Genomic DNA, 21,139 nt, shown 5'->3' with positions numbered 1-21,139 from the left:
GATTAGCTAACCTTAATATGCAGGGAGGTAACGAATATAAGAACATCCAAAATGTTCAAATTTGGAAGGACCTTAAAAATGCAAGCAATTGAATAAACCTCAAATTCCTCAGACTTCCTTGCCATCCTCAAATTGACCACATGGTCAGTCAGTCTTCATCTTGAACTTCTGTCCACTCTGATTGGGACTGTATCATCTATGTCATAATTAGAAAGATATGCCTTTTAAGATACCTGTCAATTATATCATTATTTTGATTGGTTTCAATTGGTTTGACTCAAGGTTATAATATGGGGGTTCTCAGAACTTATTACTATGGACTGTATAGACATAACAGATGTAACTTTATTGATCAATTTTTTCCAAGTTCTTAATTTTGTAGTTACAAAAGTAATTGTAACTATTTTAGAAAAATCTGAGAAATATAAAAAATGTAGAAAGAAGAAAAATATATATATATATGACACAGTTTTCTAAAATAAAACTGCTAGCTTTCTAGCAAAATATTTTTAAATGTCTTTCCTTCAAATTCATCTCACAATCTTATAAATATTGAAGTTTAGATGTAATGAATCTTAAAGAGAGTATCAGACAATCCTGTCCCACTTACTTTGAAAACTAAGAACTAAGGAAAGTTCCAACAAAAACTTTCATTTTTGTTGTCACATGGGATGGAATAATTGACTTTTTTCATAAATCTTTCCAGGTTGTTTACAGTTAAATGGCATAGACTTCAAATCTCTGTTGTTTTCATAATATTAGGGATAATATGACTAATGGTTAAGAGCATGGGGTTTAAAACTAGAAAGATTTCATCACTTTGTATATCCATCTTAGTCTTTCGCAGGTCAGGTTACCATGTTGCTCAGAGTCAAAAGTGAGGGGTACCTGCTGCTTCACTCCTCTTTCCCACTGTCACCATGAATTCAGCTGTTCCTACAAAGCATATCCTCAATCTATCAGGTTTCTTGATTTCAGTGCTAGTACCTGGTTGAAGTCAACCTCGTGCCACATGGATTACTTCTACAACCTCCTGCCTAATAATCTCCTTGGATTCGCTCATCACTTTTGAATACATTCTCTAAAAATGGCCAAGGTACAGTGGAACATGATTGATTGCTTACTCAATTTCCATTCCCTACTTCCTCCTTCCAGAGTTCCAAGTTTGTTCAGTTAATCTATTCTTAGCACTGATTCATTGAATGAATAAAAAAAGTAAGTCTCAGTTCAATTATTGGGTCCTCCATTTCCTAAGTTTGTAATTACTGGTAACTTTCTTAATCTCTCTAAGCCTCTATATTCTTATCTTTAATCACATATGATAATAGTAATGTCTAGCATGAAGGATTTGGGGGAAGATTAAATTAGATAATACAAACTGGGTGTGGCAGTACGTGCCTGTTATCCTAACACCCAGTAGGCTGAGGCAAGAGTATTACAAATTAGAGGCTAGCCTAGGCTACACAGAATAACCTCCATCTCAAAATACAAAAGCAAATAATAAAAATTAGTAAGGTACATATGCAGACCCTGGTATGCAATAAACATGTAATAAATGGTTATTAGTATCAGTGAAATATTCTTAACTATTGGAGTCTCTCTGTAACTTTATGAAGTAAGACTTATTATCTACATTACAGAAATGAGAATAGTAATAAGTGGTTCTTTAAAGCGATCAGCAGTTTGGGCAGAGATTGAGTTTGATCTCAGATCCTCTTATTTCCATTTAACAATCAATACACACATAAACAAATGAAGGACAGGAAGGTCACACAGGTCCTATCCAGGGGTAAGCACCAGAGGGAGGGGAAGGGTAAATGGATAGGGTGATGGTGGATGAATATGATCAATGTAGTTTGTATATGTGTATGAAAATAGAAAAGTGAAACCTGTTGAAATTGTTCTAAGAAGAAGGGAGAGGGGATGAGGGAGAATGATAGAGAGGGTGAATCTAATTAAGATACACTGTAAGCACATATGCAAATGTCACAATGACCACCCCCTGTACAACTAAGTATATGCTAATATAAGTGTAAAAATGTAGGCTCTTTCCTCTTGGGACAGCATATATATTTTTATATATATGCATATAAACACACACATATGTGTGTGTACATAAATGTTTTCATTCATGTTCATATCTGTTCAAATTACAGGACTATAGTTGACCTATTTTATGAGAGTATGGGAAGAATTTTATCTTTTCTTTTGTCCCTAATTTCTCTATACCTATTTAAGGAGGTGAGTTAAATGAACCCTTGCCTCAGTGAGGATACTAGCAGCCTTATAATCGTGGGATGGAACAATTCACTAAGATTCAGAGATGTTATCCCATCATAACAGATGGTATGGCTTTAATAGGTTTACACATATACTTCCTCTCTGACTGACTAAAAAAATAGCCCAGAAAACTACCAATTAAAATAGTTTTGAGAATGTAGGCAGCACAGGCGCCAGCCGCCCTGTAGCAGCTGGTCCTTTGAGTGTGGGTAATTTTGCCATCTCATGATAATACAAAAACATAATTTTACCATTGCCTATGCTTAGAATACCAATCACATCTTAAAACACTGCTTTTCATAGCAGGGAGTGGCTGACATTAAAAAAAATTCTGGAGGCTACATCTATACAAACCATGCTAATGTTTTTCCATTTGTAAACTGTGGAATCCTTAATTGTCAATTACTCATATGAGCAAAACACAGCCTACATCACATGCTTGTTCCATAGTTTGGTGGTGAAATAGGCAGCTTTCTGTAGTACATAGAGCACAGAACTAACAGTCAGAATGTCTTGATTGGAGCCCACCTCTCTATCAGTTATGAGATCATGGTCAAGTCACCTCCTTTCATTGAAGAGAGGAAGCATGCCCAGGACTGGGGAGATGTGTAATCAGAAAGCTAATTGCACAGATGTGTGTATAAATTTTAACATACTAGAGGTGAGTTATTGCTATTGATAAGTGGGTCAAAGATGTGCTCAGAGCTTTGACTCTACCAGTAGATAACGTCTGTGTGTAAAGGAATGCCCTTTGTATTCATTTTGAAACATATGAATATTTCATTAGTTTCAAGGTCAAGGAATACTTTTGTCCCAGCATAGCCTCTATCATATTTCTGAGCCAATGTATTGGAAATCCTTTTGCATATAAAGTTTCCTCCATACTCTACCAATATAACTGAATTGATGGTCTCACAATTTCTTCTTGTGGACTAGAATTGTCCAAATGATTAAAAAATTAATGTTAATCTTTCATGGACTCTTTCTCTCTTGCAATTCTGGTATATTTGATTGCAAAAAATATATGTTAGAAACAAAAAGGATATTTTGTCACTCGAACATAGCCACAATATCACAGTAATGATTATTCAGCATGATGTATTATCTAACATGATGTAGCACTGCCAAAAAAGTCAAATAATAATGAATAGTTTATTCCATTTGAGGATATGATTTAAAATAACAGGTAATATCCTTTTTTCATAGATATCAAAATATGTTCTACTGCTAAAATAAGACTTATGATCATATACATTTTAAAGATGTTAATTTATTTTAAATGATCACCAATCATAAAACATGTAAAAATTATAAAATTTCCTAGGTGCTGGCGCCTATAATCCTAGCTACTCAGGAGGCAGAGATCAGTAGGATCGGGGTTCTAAGCCAGTCCTGGGACAAATTGTTCAAAAGACTCTATCTTGAGAAAACAAACAAAACAAAACAAAACAAGACAAAAAAAGGGCTGTTAGAGTGGCTCAAAGTGTAGTCCCTAAGTTCAAACTCCAGCACCACAAAAAAAAAATTGTAAAAATTTTCTATTCACTATGCATAAAAATACTGAAAGGAAAGAAAACTAATATGGTTGATGTACTCTCTATACAAGAATGAATATAGAATTTTTAAACCTGTTGAAATACCATAAGAAGGAGACTAAGGTAGAAAGAAGAAAAATGGAGGAGAGGAACCGATTTGGGTTATAATACATATATACATGGAAATGACACAAGGAAACTCCCTGTGTAGTTATCTTAAAGAAAAAGGTCTTTTTTTTTTTTCTTTTATAAAATCTGAGGCTAGGAGGGCCAGACAGGTGCTGCCTGGCGGGATTGATACCAGTGGGAAGGGAGAGGAGGTGAATACAGTGCAGATACTGTGTACACATGTATGAAAATGGAAAAATGAGACCTGTTGAAACTGTTCCAGGAATGGGGGAAGGTGGAGATAAAGGAAAATGGTACAAGGGATGAATTCATATATGATATATTTGATATACTATAAAAACTTTGTGAGTACCACAATGTACTCCCACCCAGAACAACAAAAAATTATCATGAAAAAGAAAAAATAGATAGCAAAGTATTTGATCTGATTCTTTGTGGGCTTGAAGATTATGCTTTTTTAAAGAAGTCTGAATCTTTTATGGTCCTTCCAAATGTGCTATAATGGACCTACATCAAAGCAGAGACACTAAGATCATGGCTTGGGAACCTTATCAACTCCTAGACACATTTGGAATCTCATCCTAGCCCTAAAACTCATTTTTCCTCCCAAAGCCTCAGTTTTTCCATCTGAAAATAGAGATAATAAGATTGCTATATGAATTAAAAGAAATAAAGCAATTGAAATGTTTAGCACAGTGCCTGACAAGCAGTAAACATGTTAGCTACTATTTTTATGAAAAAGACACAAGAAACATTTGTATAAGAGAGAATATTAGGAAACCATAGTGGAAGAAACAAATGCTTAGGGAGAGAAAGGGAGTTAAAATTAAGATGTTAAACTTTTATATAAGAGTTGAGATGAATGGTATTTTCAGAAAGAAAAATATAAAAATAGAGCTTTTAGTAAGTCTTGTTCTATGGAGCATAATGAAATTTCTCTTTCATATTACCCTTCCTCTACCCCCGAGAAAACTTTCAGTTGATCTGATACAAACTATAGCTTTATGGCAGCCTTGGCAGAACAGTCCCAACTCATGCCTGCGTCACCTCAACCACACCTTAGCCACATTCAGATTCTCATGATTTGATTTGATGTAGGTTTTAGATCACAGGGTCTGAAACTTAACTTTCTAGCAGCTATTGGCTCTTAAAGGGTGTCCTCTAATTGGCTTGTGTTTATTTTCTCCATTCAGTACTATTCTTTTTTCAGATAGATGAATACATTATAGGCAAAGAGGATCATCATGAGAAACCTGATCAATATCTAAGGTGCTCAGTGAAATACAATCATGCATGATTGTATGAAAACTACTAGCTGGGGAATTATTGCATGCATTTAAAACAATCAATCACTTAAAAAATCAGAATCTATTTAAAAAGACTAACTTCACAGATTTTGTGCATGTGATAATGAAACCAGAAAAGCTCCAAAGGATGGTATCAAAAAGGTCTTATTTTTCTTTTATTACTAGAGTCACACTAAAGGTAAATAATAGATGCTCAAACTTATACATTGAAAAATGACAGGTACTTTATGCTGCCAAACACAGAAAAGGAAAAAAGAAAAATGTGTGTGTGTACTCACACCCTCACCCAGGTTTTACTCAAATGGCTCCAGATCACCAGGACATACTGTAAACACACTTAATTATGTCTGTTTGCTCTCCTCTGTCTTCCTCTCATAAATGCACATGTAAGCATTCCTGGGGATCTTTAAAGTCTATCACCAGCTAAGGTTCTTCCTTGTTGAAACATCTCCCTTTTTTCATTGACCTCACTAGAAATATAAGTACATTAAAACTGAAAATAAAGGATAAAAATCTGCATAATAGAAGATTTTTACAGGAAAGAAGAAAACTTATGTTTTAGAGGCATCTAGTATGTGCCAATATAGTAATATCCTTTTGTACTATATTGGGTTGTCCCAGCAAGCATCCACATGGATGCAGAAGTGACAAGTTCATAAAAAATTCATGAAGCTTAACAGAGATTACTTGGTAAGTTTGGGGAGTCCTTGCTCTGGGGAACATGGAATTGAAATCATGAGATGAACAGAAGAAACACAAATTTGAGAGCTTAATAGTCAGGATTGTTTTCTTCTACACTGAGTGTGAAGTGCCAAAAACCCATCTGCAAGAAGACTGGGAATAAAGTAGATATATGGGAAGAAGCAAGAGCTTCAGACCAAGGGAGAGATCCTCCTAGATGCCCCACAGTGCCTCAGTCCATGGCTGCGTCCCAGGATTCAGTTGTTCAGTCCATCCTTGAATTTGAGAAGATACTCCAAGTGTTCTACTAATGAATCTCACTATTTGACTAAGTAAGCTCAGGTGAACCCTTGTTATTTGCCAACAAACATTTCTACCTTTATCTGTGACCAGTGCTTTACGTGGGCTATCTCCATCGGCTTACTTCAATTTTCCTTTTAATATTTATTTACAGTTTATCTTTTCTTCTGAAAAGCCATCTCTGGCACAATTGGTTGTTTCAGTATCCCTCCATTAGGTAATCACTGCAAAATACTAATAGACTTAGCAAATAAAAATACAGAATACTCAGTTAAATCTGAATTTCAGAAAAACAATAATAATTACCATTCAGATAAATAAATAAATACATTTTTTAATACCTGCTGGAGAAATTTACTAGAAGAAATTAATGGCATATTGGACACTAAAGAAGAAAAAATGTTAGTAAATTTAAAGCAATAGAAATGATCCAAACTAAAACTCAGAGATTAAAAACTACTGAGGATTCTGCCCAGAAATGAGGGGTAGGTAGGGAGGTGAGGAGAGGGGGATGGTGGATGGGGGGAGAGATGTCCCAAATAATGTTTACACATATGAATAAATGTAAAAAACAATTTTAAAAATGGTACTTTGAGAAAAGCAAAAAAAAAAAAAAAACTACTGAGGAAAAAGAAAGAACTGAGAATCAAGGAGTCATGGGACAAAGTCAAGATTTCTAATAGGATGGGGAAAGAACATAAAGGGTGAGAGAGAGGAATTCCCAAGGGGCACAATAAAACTTTTGAGGGTGATGAGTATATTCATTTTATTGGTTATGGTGATATTTTCATGAGTGTGCAACGTGTGTGCATGTATGTATTATGATGTATATGTATACACACCTAGATATACATACACTTACATGTCAAAACACTGGATTGTATCCTGTAAATATGTCAACTTATTTAATGTCAACTGTATACTAATATGACCATTTAAGTGTTCCAATTATTTGTTTCTGGTACAATGTATAGAATCACAATTGATTTCTATGTACCAAGTTCGTATACATGGTTATTGTACACATGCTAAACTGCTCTTGTTCTAAAATGCTTGTTACAGTTACTATTATTGTTGTGATTAAAATCAGCAACATTATCAAATGAAATATAAATGTATATATAAGAGCTTTAAAAATAAATAAATACACATTTAATATAAAAATGTCCTACACCATGTTTGGGTCATACTTAAGCTGAACATTAGATGTTTATCTGAGATTCAAATGTAACTAAGTGCATTATGTTTATACCCATGCAGTATACTAGAATGTGGTATATGGTTTATTCAAATGGCATAATGCTTAACACATAGAAGAAGATGTACATGTCATGTACAACGTATATACCTTTAACCTAAACAGGAAGACTGAAAGGTATATACTGCTGTCTTCATTTTATAGCAGAAACTAGATCCCAAAAACATTTATAATAACAGTAAGCTATAGCTAGATAATCTGAAAGCTTATGCACTAAACCATCCTTATCTCTCTGTTTTGTTAAAAATAATTTGAGACTTATTTAAGGACCAATACCAGCTGACCATCAGTGGGGTCAAGAATCATATTGAAAAATCAATAAAGTCAAGCCATAGATCAATGGTTTTCAAACATGGGGGCACATCAGAGTCACTTGTGAGACTTACTAAACTACAGGAGGCTAGGCTTTACTCCTGGAGTTTTTTTTTTTTTTTAATTTTTTAATTTGGGGGTTGTTAAGGATAGAACACAGGGCCTTGCATGTACTAAGCACACACTCTACTTCCTTCCCCTAGAACACCTAGAGATTCTGATTTAGTTGGTCTGGAACAGGAAGGAGGATTCAAATTTCAAGATCACACCACATTCTGGAAATGCTGACCTACGGCAATACTCCAGATTTTAAAGGGCACTCTACCTGACTCATGTGGAGTCCATGCCAAAATGAACAGAATATCTCAACCTTATGTACTCCAACAACTAACCAATAAATTGTGATAAAGTCCTCAGTTCTGACTATGAAACCAGTTGCCTCCTCTATTCACAGCTTTACCTTATTTGGAATGAAGTCTCCAAACACCTGGACCAGGAAACCAAAGCTGCCACACTGTGTGAAGGCTGTGCACATGTAAACATTTTCAAGCATGGATTTTATATATAGGACTCCTTTCCTGACTCCTTTCCTTCAGCCAAGACCAACTGATACCCACTTCATTCTCCATTTTAAAAATAGGGATTCTGCTTTTGTCTCTGATTCCGGGAGAGAGTAACTTGGGTTTATGATCCATAGAAGCCATCTTCTACAGTGAATGTACTGTTTTTCTCCCTCCATTTGCCACTTCATTTCCCTTATATAAAATGCTTGCAGGATTCTCTGCAGCTGTCATCTGGGAAACATTGCAGCTTTCCACAATGGGGGAAGAAACTGCTATTTCAGCACCAGTGATTGGTCTTTTGGCACTTTCCTGGAGAATAGAGAGGCCAGTAACAAATCTCAAGCTAGGCAACTTAATGGGTGTAACAAGGGAAATAGGCATTGAATGGGAATTTCAAAGGGAGAGAAATCATAGGACAGGACATTACTGATCTAGCTCAGTACAATACTCTGTCCACAGACAGGACCACATGTCAGCTTTCATGAGACAAAGAGCTGGTAGCTCTCACCTGGATATGATTACTGCAGTAGCTTCCTAGCTGGTTTTTCTGATGCCAGGCTAACTAGTCCTTCTCCATGTCATCCTGACACACAAAACCAGGTTCACTTTCCAAAAGCTGTCCTTTCATGATTTCCTTCTCCCTTCAAAATTCAAGAGTTACTTAAAACATATAAAATAAAAACTGTAATTTATGTTTGTATTGCTTGGACAAGGTTGTAACTTAAGAAAGAATCTGGCCCCTCTTTCTATATCTCTCAAACCATCCTCCAGGCATGCCACTGCATTTTATTCCATGTTGCCTCTGTCTCCTAAATGCCTAACCAAAGCCAGCCCCATTCAGGGCAAGCTCATAATCCCTGGCCCATAAAATGTATCCAAGTCCCTCAGGTTTTTATTGTCCATAATGCCTGAAGTGCAAACACATGTTAGGTTCTCATGTTAAAGCTACAGACTTATTTGGTACCCTACAGACTCTAATGCAATGAGAACGACACATGAAGAAATACATCTTAACATGTTGAATGTGATTTCCTATTTCCCTCCACTCAAATCTGCTCCAACCCCAGAAATGAATGTTGATCAGAATATATGTAATTCATAATTACACATTTTCTCATTCTAATTCATTTTAGCCCTATGATATTGAAGAACATCTCAGTGAAAAGTTGAGACCCACAAGGAGCATGACATGGTGGAAAGAATACTGAATTTATAAATCAGCTGTGAGTTCTATCCTGCTGCTGCCACTTTCCAGTGAAGCCTTTAATTGCAGTCTCTCTGTCTTTCTGTTGAACTCAGTGGTTTTAAAATTATGTTCTACTTCTGATGTTCTATAAATCTAAATTTAAGCTCAGCTCAGCCTGGCACCTATCTACGTGGAAGTCCATAGTACGCTTCAAATGAAGCAAAGTGACAACTTGCTTATCTCCTCCCAATGCACAACTCTGCACTTCAATTCTCTTCCTCTATCAAGATGAATCATTCCATCATCAGAAATGCAGTATTTCTCTCTCAGTCACACATCTAATCTATCATTTAGTTTAAGATTTAAATTTTTCTTTTCCTACCACTTATTCTAATTCTTGCCTTTATTGTAAATCACCTAGATTCTGGAGAAATTGTTGTAACTAGTTTTCTTGCCTTCAGTTTTATCCCCTATATTCCCTTTCCAACTTATTGCCAAAATGATGTTAATTGAAATATAAGCCTGATTGCTTTATCCTACATTCAGTAGTCTTCAACTGTTCTCTACTGCCTGTGACAGGCTTTCAAACATTTAAAAATTCTAAGCAAGAAGCTCTTCAAATTAAGTCTTGCTCAGAAGCCACATAATGTACATTGATAATTGTTTGTACACAAAACAGAAGGCAGAGTTTCTGGGATTTCTGCAGTGGGGAAGAAAGAGGAATCAGAGCATGGCTTGCTGGAAGGCTCTACTTGAGAGAATCATGGGGCTTGGAGGGATCCAGAGTCAGGGAGCCACATATGACTGAGCAGAAGTTATGGCATGCAGAGAGAAAACTAGGCAAACCCACTTTTCCAGCCCAGTGCCCAGGTGCTGAGCTGTCTGCTGAAGTGGGGTAGGAATATGTTTTCTAGTGAAAATAAAGACTTCTAATTGGCTACTGTTAGCAGTGCTCATGGGGAATGTACATTGAATATACCTGCATTTTCTAATAAAGCCCAAAGGCCTTCACATAACACTCAAATCGTTCAACAGTCTGGTTGGTATTTAGTTTCCTAATCCTGTCTCTTGCTACTTTCTTCATTCATCATAAAATTCATTGTCCAGGCATCTTTTTGTGCCTGGATTAGCCACTTCCAGACCTGAGTAGTCTGTTAAGTACATTACTCAAACCCCAGCACCACTCCCTCCCAAAAAATGATGTTCTTGGAGTGCGTCAGAAATAAATGGATGAGGTTTTCCTCCTCCCATCAAGTATCTGCGAATATATATTACATATTTCTAAAGTGAGGTACATTCAACTATAATTTCAATTTTTCATGTCAGTTGAGTAACACAAATATGAACATGCAAATGGGTTTTGTTATAGCCTTGTCTCAAACTTTTCTGAATTTTTTCGCACCAAAATTCATATAGTAATCATTAAATGAAAAATTTCAGTGTTCTGTCAGCTGAAAAAAAAAGTACATTATCTTTCTTTCAAGGCCCATAATGAAGCATCTTTACAATTTAACAGTGGATACAGTGAAACAAGCTAATAAAATTCAGGGTAAGTGCTATGGCAAGAGCAATATAGCGTATAGAAGGAGACATAGGGAGACAACTTTGTTCTAAGGAGGCCAAAGGAAACTTCTTTGAGCAACCGAGGTAGCTTAGATCTGACAGCCAAATAGAAATTAGCCAAGTGAACAAAGTGGGAGAAGTGTTCCTGGCAAAGCTTAATGACTGATAGGTAGAATAGAAATGAACTCTTGAAGGCTCTCATAAGACTTGTTAAGGAATTTGTACTTGAACCTAAAATAATTGTTCTGCTTAAAGCTAGAATAGTATTTTGGAAAAGCACTTCAAGTGCTATGTGAAGATTTGATTAAATTTGGAGGGTTGAGTTAGGGGTAGAACAAAGCACAGATTGTCCTTAGAGGCTACTGAAGAATCCTGATAAAGACAGGTATCTAGACTAGATTATGGCAGTCAGGATGGGGAGAAGAGGACAGATGAGAAAGGAAACCAGAATCTACTAGATATACTGATGTATTAGATGTGAGAGGTAAAAGAAGAGGGGAAACATTTATTTCCATTTATAAATAAAGGGGTCACTTGAGAGGAAAAATTACATCCCATTAACTTTTGAATGTTTGGTACCTCAAACGATGCCTGACACAAAGCTGATAAATAAGTAAATAAATTTAGAAATGTGGAATTTAGTGGATGATGTCTTTGCTGTCAATATCCACACCTTCTCCAGTCCCACGAGGATGCTGTATCTTCTAATGTCATCTCACCCTTCCTGGCATACAGGGAAGGAATTAAAATTTAATTATGTAAGAAACAGGCATATATGCATAATAAAAGAACTCCAGTGATAGACAAGGTGTAAACAAAAGCAAAATGATCACTGATGGGAAGATCTCAAAAGTCTAGTTGTGATAGCTATATGATATAAACATTCAATCACATTTATTATCTGCTACATAGTGCTAGGTGTTGTGCAGACACTGAGGACACACTGAAGAGCGACAGACACTGGCCCCTGACCAAGGGAACAGGGAGGAGAAAATGTATAAAATCACATCACAAGGACAGAGGCCCAAGTCACTTACTTAGAAGACCAGTGACAGCTTAATCTTGTCTTTCCAACTTCAGGGTTTAGGCTTTAATTTCAAGTTTTTGTTTATCATTTATACGGTTATTTTGATTCTTAAAGTTCAATTTCCATGGAGATAGGAGAGTTGACCTACAATCAGGAATTCAAGTATACCATGCAGCAAATTTCCTGTGATTTTGTCCCTTATTTTGAGCTCTTCTTCACTTCCTACTAGCATAGGAGGCGTCTCCTGAATCCACTAACCTTAGAGATATGGAGTACCTCATAAGCCAGTTGATGAGCTGTGTGCTTATATTTGTAAAGAGCAAATACATATTTGATGGTAAGTGATTTTTAGTAGTTTCTGAGGTGTTTAAGATAGTCAAGAGGGAATTTTCATCACCTCTATTTTGGTGGGAGATGAGAATGGGTTTTGAACTCAGGGCTTTGTGCTTACAAAGCAGCTGATCCACTTCTTGAGCCATACTGCCAGTCCTCATTGCCTTTAGCTATTCTTAAAATCATAAATGTCCAATTTCATGGTAAATAAAGGCATTGGTTGTTACAGGGCAGTAACATTGAGGATTTGTACAGTTCAACAACAAGCAAGATACTTGTATTACTTAATTTATTTTCTTATCTATTACATTCCTTCCCACTAGAATGTCAGTTCTTTGAGAGAAGAAATCTTATCTTAATTACTTTTTTTATTGTTAATGGTTAACACAGCTCCTCACATAATAAGGCACCACCATCCACTCATTTTCCTTATTCCATTATTTCCTTTACCATCCATATCCAATCCATTAGTAAAACCAGTTGTATCTAACCCCAATATCTAACTCAGCCCATCCATTTCTTTCTACTCTACTAACATCACCTTTACCTGAGCCACCACTTCTACCTAAACACATTGGTTCACAGGTTCTCCTTCTGTTCTCTATAATACTATCTGTATGAAAGATTTTAAATTTAATTTTTAAATTTAAATCAAATAGCATTACTCATCCCTTGCTAGTCTTCCAAACTCTTCACACATCACTTAAAAAAATAAAATGTAGTCCTTTTATCTACTTTCTGAAGCCTTGGATTCCACTCATTCTAGTATTCTCATTTTCGATCACTGTCTTCCTTACCTCCTCATTCCAGCCTCACTGGCTCTACCTCTGTTCTACTACCTACCTGGCTCAATCCTGCCTTACATCACTTGAACTTACTGCCTCCTTGACTTTGAAAGTCTTTTTTCTTACCTCTACTTGGCAATCTCCTTTTAGTCCTTAAGATATTACCTTAAAAGTCGTATTTTTCAAAAAGCTTAACTTGATCACTTAATCCAATGTAGTCAGACACATTATGTCATTCTTCCTTATTCTCTGCACAGTACTTATTACTATGTGGCATTTTGTGTATTTGTTCATTTTCTACCCAGCAGGCAAAAATGTCAAGTTCTTTAAAGCAGAAACAGTCTATCATTTTGACTATTTTATCCTAGAATAGTGTTGAACCATTAGTAGGTGCTCAATAGTCAAATACCAAATGAACTATGCAAAGGAGGGGTGAATAAATGAATAATCATTCTACATAGATTGCACTGGAATTGGCAATAATACAGTGTGTACAATCTTGCTGTCCAAATTTGAATTCTGATAGCTGTAGCTTGAAGACCTTCTTAAAATCAAGCCCATAATTACTGGAATTATTTAGTACTGACAAAGGTTGTGAACAATTCTCTATATAGCAGATAATGCTAAATTGCCTGAAGGTACTAATTTTCAAGTGTAGATGATTAATGATGCTGTTTTCTGACCTTTTCTAAGCGATAATAATCAGCTGTTATTGTTTATGCAATTTTATAATATCCACACTCCTTACCTCTTCCTAGGCCAAATCGCATTTCATAACATAAATTCAAATTAATTTTGTGATGAAAACTCATGACACTTTTCTCAGTGTTTTTGACAACATCTTAGTCTAAGGTACCATCATTTATCACCTGAATTAGTACAATACCCTTAAGCTGCTTTACCTGTAGACACTCTTGTGAACTAAGCCAGACTCCCACAGCAATCAGAGTAAATTTTATGTAGGCAATAATTTAGTCATTTTTTCACTATTGGAATATTCAGGGTTTCACGTTACTTTTAGATGGATAAAAAATCAAGTATCTAATATGACACCAAAGGCTCCCTCTGCCTGATTTCTCATGTATACTTGTTCACTTTCATCTTGTGCCCATCTGCCCTGCCTTAGTTGCTCTAGGTTCAGTGACCTCTTCATTATTCTTCATCAGGCCTTTGGACAGGCTCTCTTAGCCTAAAGACTTCTCTAGTCCTAATCATTTACCCTTTATGGCTCAGTTTAAATATCACCTCTCTACAGAAGGTGAATTTAATTAATTTAATTAATTAAAGCTGTTCACAACCATAGACCATTTCCAGAAACTCATGTTTATACAGGACTATTCATAATAGCTAAGTCATAGAATCAGCTTAGGTACCTCAACCAATGAAAAAGGATAAAGAAAACATGGTACATATATACACTGTGGAGATTATTCAGTCATAAAGAACAGTGAAGCCATGCCATTTGTAGGAAGACGAATGGAACTGGAGATCATCACATTAAGGCAGTTTTTTCTTATATGCAGTACCTACACCTAGGCATATATGTGTGTGTATGCATCTACCTATCTACCTATCTATCTATCTATCTATCTATCATCTATCATTTATCTATCATCTATCATCTATCTGTGATAATTCAAGGGGAGGATTGCTTTTGTTGGGAATGAGTAGGAGTGGGGAGTGGAAAAGGAGTAGGTGATAGGGTATATATGATTGAAGTGTGTTTTATGCATGTATGCAAATAGTATAATAAAACCCATCAAAAATTGTTTTCAAAAGGGGGAAGCAAAGGAGGGAAGTAAGAAAGACTAATAGAGGTGATAACTATTGATCAACATATATTATATTCATGTATGGAAATATTACAATGAAACCACTTTGTATAAGTAATATATGCTAATAAAAAAGGAAAAAACATGCTGAAACTACCTTTTTTCAATCCCCAAACACAAAATGTGACTTGACTCATTTTCTTTTCTAGTGCCTGTTTGCACACTGGATGCCTTGATTTGAATGTCAGAGAAGTGGGAGAGCAGAAGAGATGAGTTTATGGCATCAAGCTGCTCTGGCAGCTCCCACTGATGGTACAATAAATGAATCAGTAGGATGCCTATAAATGAAATTCTCAATACATGTGATTTACACCTAGGTTAATGACTATTAAAGAGCATATTCACATTTTAACAGAGACATTAAACATTTGACACAGACATGAACACAGAGGAAGCAGCTAATAATTCATTCTATAATTCATTGTCTTCTGAAAGGTAGCATTGCTCTTTAAAAAACAGTCTACCTTCTTCTTTAATTGGTACTAAATTAGACTATAATAATTGCTACTAAATTAGACTATAGTAATTAAAACAGTTAAATGGAAGACAGAAGTGGAAGAGAAATTATACCAACATTTTTAATTATTAGTGGCACATTGTAGCTTATAAATTTTGGCCCTGATGTCTATGTTACAAATATCAGAATAATGCCTTGGGTCAAATACAGGTAAACACAGATGAATTCTAGGTCACCAGGCTGAGGATGACTTGGAAGCTATCTTAGCTCAAGTACTGGATTAACATGGGTGCTACCTCTTCAGAAACTGATTTTATCTGACGAAAACTGTTATTCTCAGTTTAATCTGCTCTGATGTAAAAAACAAACTTCTGGTCTATGATTTAAAACAAAGCAAAACAAAACAACAACAACAAACAAGAAAACCTAGCAAGGAATACTGGAACCCAGTATTTCAAACTCAGAAATAAGCAACAACTAAATTGTGAATAGCTAACCTGGATTCTTTAATATCTATCCAATTTTTAAATCCCTTCCACAGAGATGTTCATTGCAGTGCAACAAACAACTTAAATATCTAAAGCATGATAAAAATTAAACAATTTCATACCCATATGACACAAAATTTTGCAGATGTTCAAACTAATGTTTACAAACTACTTTTTGTGGTAGGAAATGCCTGCATTGTGAAATAAATGAAAAAGGTAGGATAAGATGTTCAAGTATATATAGCAAATGTGCACTGAAAATGAAGGAATCCAATAAATCCTGTCACCAACACTGATATTCTGTGATTATCAGGGTGGACGTCAGGGAAAATTAAGTACTGACAAACACTTTTCTTAACCAAACTGTAGTCAGAATCCCTAAATCCATGCTCAGCTAGACTGTGACCTTGGCTTCAGTATCAGTCCTTGTTGGGCCACATTACTCAGTTTTAGCAAGAATCTTGCTAAGTGAGTTTAGAGAGAAGCCCTCACCTTTGATATCTGATCACCCTGGCCTTTAACAATAATCCTCATGGGTCAATTTAGCAAAAATCTCCTCCTGCCCCTGATGTTTCCTCTTAGCAATTTTCTGTCTACTGAACTTGATCCTGATCCTTATCTATAAATCTCCACTTCTTGTTTTGGTTAGAATTGAGTCCATTTTTATCATTGTGGTCTCTTTTCCCCTAATGTAATAGTCCCTGAATAAAATGTTTTTATCTGTTAAACTCTTGCCTAGCTCTGGGTTTATTGGTTTTGACAGGAGCTTTAACATTTTTGTGACTTTGTATCTAATTATTAAGGTAATTTGCAGTGACTTGATGCCTGTGCAAAGCTTACAATTAGTCCTTTCTAAATAATGATATAATGTAGAACTCTTAAAGAAAGCAATTCTTGAAAATAACTTGGGCTACCTTTGAATTAGAAATCAGGACATTGAGTGTATTTTTCACTGTCTCCCTACCATTTTGTTTTAGTCTAGATCCCAAAGAGCTATTTATTATAATCAGTATCAAATGTAATTTCATATATTAGAGTGACAATATGTATTCTTAAGACACTATGAGAAATAATTAAAAACAAGTTGACTTATCAGCATTTAAAGTTGCAAACAGCTCTTTGGTATACAAATGTAATGAAAATGGATCTTCTTAGAACTACAGATTCAGTCAAAACAAAGGGTTGATTTCTTGGCTATGATAACATTCTGAATTTCTCAGTCTGTCAACAATTGTCAGATGATTAGAGTATGATTTTAAAACTAAAAATTCCCAAAGATGTTCTACAATGCTCATTTTATGGAGAAAGATGCCAAAGTTGGCAAGTGCTGTAACCTTCCCAATGTCTCACAGCTAGTTAGTGGCAGAGGTCCCTAGGTCTCTTGCCTTTGCTTAGAGCAGTGCAGTGCCTCTTGTAAACTTTCAATATGGGCTGGAACTTTAAGTCTAGACTGACAAACAATGCCAAAAATTGCTCTCTGCACACATAGCAGAAGCTAGGGTTGAATCAGAATTTTTAGAGCCCCATGGAGTTCATGTTGAGGGATATGAACCATCACATCTATCTTAACAATCTTAGCATTCCTCTGTGAGCAATCAATATGTTATTCTGTTCTTTCTTGAGTGTAAGTGGATAACTGGAATTTATAAAACATAGTATGAATTAATCCTACTGAATTTAAAAGCAATTCACTTATTTTCAGCTTTGAAAACAGAAATGCTACTTATCAGGTCATTTTTATACAGTGTTGGTATTTCAACAGCTGAGACACAGTGAAATATCTGCTAGTATGCTTAGGGAATGGCAGCATGGTATTGTAATACAGACATGGAGTCATAAACCGAAGGTGTTTTCTACTTGGTGAATGGGTTAAAAACTTGGTGAATAGATTCCATAACTTTAATGAATTATATCTTTAAATTGGATAGCAATATGAAGTTGTGAGCTTTCTGAAACTAGGGGGGAAAATTCCACAAATTTGTAAATAGGAATATTTTATACCAAAAAAGAATGACAGGGCTTTTTTTTTCTCTCATTTTTTTAGGACAGGGCATTTTTATAACAGTTTTAGTGAGATATAATTCACATACTTAAAATTTTTTTCTTTTAAAGAATGTAATTCAGTGTTTTTAGTATACTGAGTTATATAATCATTAGAGCTATCTAATTTTAGAAATTTTCATCTCCCCTGCACCAAATCTCACATTCATTTCCAGACTCTGACAATCATCCATTTTATATCTGTATGTATTTCTATATTCCAGATGGTCCATATAAATAAAAATATATAATATGCAGTCTTTTATATCTGGTTTCTTCAAATTCATACAACATTTTCAAGGCTCGTCAGTATTGTAGGATATATAAATACTTTGTATATGTACTTCTCATTGTACAGATGCACCACAACTTGTTTGTTGATTCATCCACTGATGAATATCCATCCATTTTTGGCTGTTATAAATAATGCTTCTATGATCATGAATGCACAGATTTTTACTGGACATATGTATTTTAATTCTCTTGGTTATACTTAGGCATAAAATTGTTGGCTAGTGGTAATCTTTTTTAATTGCCTGATGGCTACTAGACTGTTTCCCCAAGTAGCTACACCATTTTACATTCCCACGAGTAATGCTCAGAATTCTAATTTCCCCATGTCCTTGTCACCATTTGCTATCAGCTATCTTTTTGATTTTAGTTATCCCAGTGAGTATCAAGTAGTATCTCTTTATAGTTTTGAGTTGCAGTTCTTTAATAAATAATGATACTAAGTATCTTTTTATGTGCTCATTAGCCATTTGTATATCTTCTTGAAAAACTATATATTCAAATCTGTGGTGAAGTGAATACTGCTACCCCGCCCCCAGAAGTCCATGTACTAATCCTCCAAATTAGTGAATATGTTAATTTATATAGCAAAAGAGACATTCTAGATGTAATTAAGGATCTTGATATGGGAAGATTATCCAGGATTATATGATTTGGTCCAATGTAATCACAGGAATCTTATAAGGGGGTGGTGATAGAATCAAGGAGACAGGGTGATGGAAGTAAAGATTGGACAGATGCTCTTTGAGAAGTAAAGAAAGTGTTATGAACCAAGGAACTCAGATGGCCTTTAGAAGCTGGGATAAAGGCAAGGAAATGAATTCGCCCATAAAGCCTTGAAGTTGTCCTGTCAGCATCTTCAGTTTATCTCAGTGAGTTTGATGTTGGACTTCTGACTTCCAGAATTGTAAGATAGTAAATTTGTATTACTTTTAGCCATTGTTTGTGGTAACTTGTTACAGCAGCAACAGAAAACTAATACAAAATAGTTTGATTATTTTTAAGTTGTGTTGTCTTTTTCTTATTGAGTCATAGTTGTTCTTTATATACGCTGTATCAGATATATTATTTGCAAATATTTTTCTCCCATTTTTGTCATTGCCTTTTAACTTTCTTGATGGCATCTTTTGAAAACAGAAAAGTTTCTGGATGAAGTCCAATTTATCTACCTTTTGCCTTTGTTGTTTGTGCTTTTGGTGTCATATAAAGAAACCACTGCCTAATCCAAGCTCATGAATATGCATTTTTACGCTTTTAAAGAGTGTTTTGGTTGAAGTTCATACATTTAAATCAATGAATCATTTTAAGTTATTATTTTTTCTGTATGGTGTGATGGAGGCATCCAACTTTATTATTTTGCATGAAATTTTAAAACAATTTTCTAGAAAATATAAAAACAGGATATGTTTGCACAACGCTATTTCAGTCAAGCTATAGATGGTTTTCTCTTATCAGAGGACATGACAGTTGAAGAAAACAGGAATGCTCCTAGAGATGCCTTTGCAGCTCTGAAGACAGCTGGTAGGTGCCTGATGTTCTACCAGATGTGCAACTGAAATTATTCTTCTTGCTTGGAAATTTTCTTGTGCAGTCTTAAATTGTTGGGGAGTTGTGACTGCCAGTCACCATGGAATCATTTGCGAAGAGATTTTTTTTTTCCTTGTCAAGTTGGTTGTAAACACATTTAAGACTGAGAATATGAGCAAGAATAAACCAAAGGAGAGGAAAGATTGCTCTCCAACCCCATTGCATTTTTATGGGTAAAGAAGGAAGGAAATAGTCTATAAAAATGAGTCCACTAAGATCCCAACCATACATCTTTCTAAGGAGGGTGGTGTGCCATTTTCTTTGGATAGATAATGAAATATCACTTCTCATCGTGGCCTTCTTTTTGTTCAGAGCAATTACTGGGCTGGTGTCCTGCTTTAGCCTCAAAACAATAATGAAAGAAAAATTCATTTAACTTTGAAGGCACTAAAAGTCTCTGCCTTTGAATTGAAAATTTAGCATGATCATAGTCATTTGGATGCCATAATCAGCTGGGTTACTGTGGAAATTGAAAGGTTGGACATGATGACGCATGAGGTTTTCATTTGCAATCACGCAGACGCATGAAAGTTAAACATGAAGAGCTATTTGAAGAATTTAGCAAGTTCTCTTACACTATTTTACTTACTGGAAATCTTGTACTTCCTTAAACCATCTGAAGTGAGTTATTGGAATAAGTTTCATACTGTGAAGCTTGGAAGTTGCTTCCTCCACTCTACTTGGTGCTTTTCATTTGTACAGAAAAAAAAAAAAAGTTCAGGTTTGTTTTCTCCATTTCCAAGATACATGACATCTTCATTTTGGTGTTGATTACCAGTCTTTTTTTTCTTCTGTTTTCTTTCTTTTTCTCTGTTTTATCTCTTCCCCTCCCCTTCTGTCTTTTGCCTTATGTTCTTATTTTTAAGTCACTGGTGAGTTAATGGATATATACTTTAATGAAACAAAAGAATGAATTAACAAGGGGCAGTCAGAAAGACAATGCTGTAGCTTACACATAGGGTATGCATTCTTTAAAGATTGATCCTTGGGCTTTCAACTTGTCTGTGTCATCAAACCCCAGTATAATCAATCTTACTGTTTGAAATGAACATATATGCTATCCTTGCTTTTATAAGGACAAAGACAACCTTACCTGTAAACAGACACAGAAGTAATAAATGAAGCAGCGACATAGAGGAAACAAAAAATTTTTTTATCCTGTCTCGAAGTTGAAATGATTATACT

The 21,139-nt window shown here is 35.3% G+C and overlaps 1 protein-coding gene across 19 annotated transcripts in view; it reads right to left on the bottom strand.

The window, feature by feature from the left end:
* The window catches only part of Dlg2 (discs large MAGUK scaffold protein 2), a 2,025,432-nt gene that overhangs the window by 537,890 nt on the left and 1,466,403 nt on the right, over window positions 1–21,139 (bottom strand). The gene's annotated exons all lie outside the window — the stretch shown is intronic.

The sequence above is a fragment of the Castor canadensis genome, chromosome 1 (assembly GCF_047511655.1).
Source record: "Castor canadensis chromosome 1, mCasCan1.hap1v2, whole genome shotgun sequence".
Classification (NCBI taxonomy): Eukaryota; Metazoa; Chordata; class Mammalia; order Rodentia; family Castoridae; genus Castor; species Castor canadensis.
The sequence above is the reverse complement of the archived record's forward strand: the minus strand, read 5'-3'. Positions and strand labels throughout refer to the sequence as shown.